Below are 6,000 nucleotides of genomic sequence, written 5' to 3'. Positions count from 1 at the left end.
ATTACTATATACATACATACATATATGGCAATGCCAATGAATCTAGCTAAACCAGTTCAGCTGCAGAAATCCTAAGGAATATAATTGAAAATTTATATTTATTTATTTGTCCTACTTTTCAAAATTTGGTATCGAATCTAAAGTCCCTAAATATTAAGCTAAATAAAACCCTCTTAAGTATTGCAAAACAAACTCCTTATAATTATTTATTTTTCAAAAGATCAATTTTTGCACAAAAACTTTTTTTTTTTAAATCATAATAATGTTGAAACTTAAACCAAAAATTACTAAAAACAAATTTTTTTTTAATATATAATTTTTTTCTTTAGGAGGTTTAGATTTAGAACCAGAATCAGTGAATTCTTAGGGCGGAAAAATCATTGAAATTATTCCTTTTCAACAGACTAATATTAGCATATGAATCAAATTACTTAATAATAATATTAATTATAAAAACATGTATAAAATGAAAAATATATGTATATTTTAATGTATAAATTTGATTTTGACGCAGTCAAAGGATATCAATTCCTGATTAAGACACCAAAACTAGCAGATTCTATCTCAGATCTCTGTAATATTCTACATAACAAGTTGAAGGCGCCAATATAGAATTTATTTTGTATAGAGTAGAATTAATATAAAACTAAAACGAAATTATGACTCAATATTCTTCTATTAGATACATATATCATAAATTAGAGTTAGTCTTAGATTAATCTGCGAATCTCTAATAAATAAATTATACATATATATGTGTCTATTTATTTAGTAGTCTATAATAAACGATCTACGATCATTTAACTTTTATTTAGTATATAGTACTAGATATTTATACTAAAAGCTTAACTTTTATTAAGTATACATATTTAGTATATACTACTACTACAAAATATGTATACTAAATTAAAGTTAAATGATAGTAGATAGTATTTAGTATATACTAGTAGATATTTATACAAAATATAAGTTAAATGACCATTGATTAAGCATATATTAGTTATATATACCTTATATTATTCAAAATATTTCATATATATATATATATATATATATATATATATATATATATATATATATATATATATATATATATATATATATATATAAAAATAAATACAAAATTAAATGCATTTGTATTCAGGTACTGTCTAAAGTCTAACTCGATTCAAATTTCCAGATTAATACGTTAAGGTTCAATGCACAAACAATAATATTGCATAACAGATGAAGATCGATAAACGATTAATTCCGACTAAAATCTGATGACGAATGCATATTAATATACATATATTCCTAATGAAATGCTAATAAAGTCTTCGCTATTTGCGCAACTATGATCTAACTATGAACAATAAAAAAAAAAATGGGGTCAATAAAAAAAACCGCGCACCTTTTGTGGAGCGAAGGTCCTTTGTAGTGTCTGTGGGTTCTGTGGTTCGAAAGGTACTTGCATAAGCTAATTGCTTTTAAGGGGAATAACAAGAGGCAAACAGGGAAATGCGAGCAATAAAGAGCCGAAGCGAGACAGACAGATAGACAGACAGACAGACAGAGACGGCGCAGGCCAGGTCAGGCGAGTCGTGGCCAGGTCGGCAATTTGATGCACTACTTTCGGTAGTATCTGGCTGTGGATTAGACTAATTTTTAAATAGAATTTCAAGCTGGCCGGTTCACACGTTGCTGGCCTGGTTCATGCTGTGGGCGTGTGCGTGCGATGGATTTCACACAGTGCAGAGGCACGACAAGATCTGCAATAGCAGCGACAGATAGAGACAGAGCTATAGTGTTAGAGAGAGAGGCAGAGCGATGGGTCGACAGCATGACGAAAGGTAAATTTTGTAAACAATTGTGCTAATTAAGCCAGCCCAATAAAAATCGGCTCACAGGCGGCTCAATGCATTGGCCAAAGGGCCAAGTTTTGTGGGCCTTGTGCGTGGCTCGCTCTTGAACTAAATCCGGTAGCTTAAACGAGTTAAAGGAACTTGAACGGAACTTAATCCCATAAATTTGGGAAAAATACAATTTTAATCAGGTTAATTCGTGTGTAGCGCGCCTGTTGCATGGCCTCGCCGCCCTGGCCCCGGTGCCCGGGCACACGGAGAGCGAGAGAGCGCGCGCAGGTAGCTCTAGTCAATTGAGTCGGCGAAAGGATTAGGCCCGGAGACGCTGGATTATGCAGCAGCAAGCAGTGTTTCATGGCCCCGATTATGAATGCGCGCCTGCGACATTTTAATTTAATCTCAGATTACGCTCAAAACTGCAGACGGGGAGAGTGGCCCGGATCAGGCGCGTACTTAAGATTAGGCCACCAGTTTTGCTCGTATATTGCCAAATACACGCAAAATAAGTTCCAATTTATTGTTATGCACTGAGACGATTGCAAAAGTTTCACGTAAATCCTATAGATTACCAGCAACAACAACAGCAACAGCAGCAGCAGCAGCAGCAGCAGCCTACTCTCTTTCTCTGTTATCTCTGTCTCGTTCTCTAATTGTATAGTACCGTTTTCCCATCGCTTTTGTAGGTCAATTGAAAAATTAGTTGAGCAGCCTGTGACATTTACTTCGATCCGTCAGATTATCTAGCCTCGAGGTTTTAGGCTAGGTAACATTCGCTGATCAAGCCCTCTTAAAGCCTGAACTTTTGTCCTGCTTTTCGGGCGCGATATTTGCCTCTCGTGAACTAGATCAACAAGATTATCAGCTCAGCAAATTGGTCCAAGTAACGATCACCGGGCAAGCACTGATCAAGCCTCTTAAAGTAAGACTTAGTTGTCGGCTCAATAGTTCAAGCTCACCAATGATCGATGCTGGAACGATCATGCCCACATAAAGTTGATCAGCTCAGTTGACTAGAAGATCAGTTGACTATACCAATAAACTGAATTACTTTCCTAGATCAGCTGATATGATCGATTGAATCGAAAAGTCGATGATATGAGTTGAATTAATCAGTTAATATGGATAGTTAATCTGATAAATTAATAAGATCATATGATCAATTGATTATTATTAAGATCAGTTCAATTGATACGTTGATATGATCAGTTGAACTGATCTGTTGTTGAACTGAGCTGTTGATATGATGTGTTGATATGATCAGTTGAACTGATCAGTTGATTTAAATAATTTATCTGATCAATTAATTTGTTGAATTTATAAGTTGATCTTATCAGTAGATATGATCAGTTGATATGATTAGTCGATATGATCAGTTGAGCTTATCACTTGAATTGAAGTGTTACTCTTATCGTTGAATTGATCAGTTGGCGGGATCCTTTTTTCTTCCTTCCCTTTGAAAGTCTATCTTTTAGGTCACTTAGACGTACGATCAGTACGAGTAATACTCACTCTACCTATTTAGTTAGCCTCGTTTCAGAATGTCTACTAATGATCACTGATCTCGCCTACAGTTTTGATGAAAAATCTCTTCAAAATTGGCCCACACTAAAGGCAGAGGTAAAATTAAAAACTAACTTCATTTATCATGCCAAAGCCCCAAGCTTAACCAATTGCGAGTCCTCAGAGTCGAATGCAAATACTAGGCTAGCCAAGACACGTGCTCAGCATACGTTTGGCATGCGATCGAACGAGCGATCGTGCCGCCTCATAAGGATTATGACGATGAGTAAACACAAATTAAAATCTGTGATTCGCAGCTAACAGTTTTTTTTTTTTTTTTTTTTTTTTTGTGATATGTCAACATTGATAAAGGTGGCGAATCGCAGTGTATCAGGATCGGCGGGATCAGCAAAGGGGTTGAAATCGAATTTCAAATGCCAGAATTCTCACCTGCCCGGCAGAAGGCACAGCATTGCCATTGGAGTGTGCGCTACACGTGACCAAGAGTACACACACACACACACACAATTGGCTGCTGCTGCTGGTAATGGTGGTGGTGGTGTTGGTGAAGGCACACGATCGACCTTTTGTGTGGTTAACGCCCGCCCGTTGTTTGTTGGCATCTCGAAGATCTCTTGACATTTCAACTGAATGCCAGTTTGATCTCTTTTTTTACAGTGTACTCTTGTAGTTTGGCATTCTTTAGCAAATTGATTACAAGAAAATGATGTTGTTCGTTACGGATTATCTGTGTTGCCTCATCTCCCTCTCTGTCTCTGCTCTCTATCGCCTTTCTTTTGGCACTTGCCTACCGGGTTATGCATCATTATTTGACTTGACTTGATCCATTCTTCTAGGGAATTCGGAGGCATGCGGCAATTAGATCGTTCTGCCGTTGTCTCTGTTGACTCTGCTTTATCCTTTTCTGCTTAACGATCGCTCCCTCTGGACTGGAGCTTAGCGTCTCTCTCTCTCTCTCTCACTCTCTCTCTTTCTCGTAATATGCTCAGAGCGAAGAGTGCGAATCAAACGCCATTTGCACTAACGTCCCAAATTTGTGTCGTCGACTCCATTTTGTGATTGAGCAAGGGTTGTACAAGCATCGAAGGGGGTTGAAATTGCCGCACGAGTGACGGGGTTGCAATTTTATGTTCATATTCATGCAACCAATCAACCCCAAAGTCCGGCACACGTGTCAAAAATTAAACAAAACTGTTTGACAATCTGCCTCATCGCCCACAGCCAAACGAATCCTTTGTCGCTGACCCCTTTTTAGTAAACCCCTTTAGTAAACCAACGCCAGGGCCAGTCTAACCGCAATTAAAGTTTTTCGAAGGTCCAATCTACTTGTCTATAAAACTGTTCATATCTTACATATACTACCCCTTTAGTTAATTGGTCTTTCCTTAACAAACTTTGTGGATTCAGTTTCATCCTTAAACAGATATCTAGCAAAAGGCACAGTTATATACATAGCTTAGAGAAGTTTTGTTTGATTTCTTATACATATTTTTGCAGGCAAAGGAAATCGATTATTGTAGTCTCAAAATGATTTTCAGAACGACCATTTCTCAGCATTTAAGTTAGTGGTTTATATATGGCGAAAATATATGTAGCCAAGATTTTAATAATGTGCTCACTAGTGACATTGTGAATCGGAATTTACTATATCTTTTGTAGCGTGACTATTTAATGTTTGAGATTTATAATAGAAAATCCAATATTATAATATCAGTCTCTCTATCGTTTATTTATCAACGTTCCATATAAGCCTATAGCCTCTACAGTTTTAGAGATAAAAAACTCGAATTTTGATCAATGATTTTTGTTTTCCTCCTCTTCATATCGACGAAAAATGAAAGACCAGGGAAAATGTCACTGATAGGGTATTATTTTTAGTGCTTAGTATATACACTACACTACTTGTAGTAAAAGACAATAACTAACATACATAAATAATATATATTTAATATATATTTAATAAATATATTTTATTTATATAAAACAATTAATGTATGCATATGTATATGTGTATTCGTTGAGGAAAACTTTATAAACATACATATTAATGTCGTATGTTTATAAAAACATGGCGCGCGTCAGTTTTTTTATCTGGAAGAGATTTACAGCTATCAAATATGAGCTGCTAGTTACTATCGATCTTTTCTGCTCGTCATAAAGAGTCTGTAATTATGTAATAATTAGGTAATGGAAACTTGAAAAAAAAAAAAACAGAGATGTTCCATATATGGTTATAGAAGTTTATGCATATTAAAATTTACGACTATACGAATACATTTATGTTAGCAATGCAATAAGAAAATATATTTTTCTTCTTAATTTACAAATAGCTTAGTTAGTCCAATAACGGCTTTATATCTTTATATTCGACTACGATTTGAACTCGAATGTCTGAGGCGAAATATATGCTTTAGATGTACCGAATATATTTCGAATTCATTTAATATATACATTAGGTATTTAACTGCTTTTTAAAAATATATCTCTATATATATAATATCTCTATATAAACTTTAATATATTATAATAAATCAATAATGAATACGTAAGCTAGTTATTCGCATTTAAATTGCATTTGAAGCTCATTTTCGTCGCATTTCATTTACAGATTTGTGCCGGACAATTAGCGCGTTTC

Source organism: Drosophila arizonae, chromosome X (genome assembly GCF_054131065.1).
Source record: "Drosophila arizonae isolate 15081-1271.41 chromosome X, UAZ_ARI_1.0, whole genome shotgun sequence".
Lineage (NCBI taxonomy): Eukaryota > Metazoa > Arthropoda > Insecta > Diptera > Drosophilidae > Drosophila > Drosophila arizonae.
The sequence above is the reverse complement of the archived record's forward strand: the minus strand, read 5'-3'. Positions refer to the sequence as shown.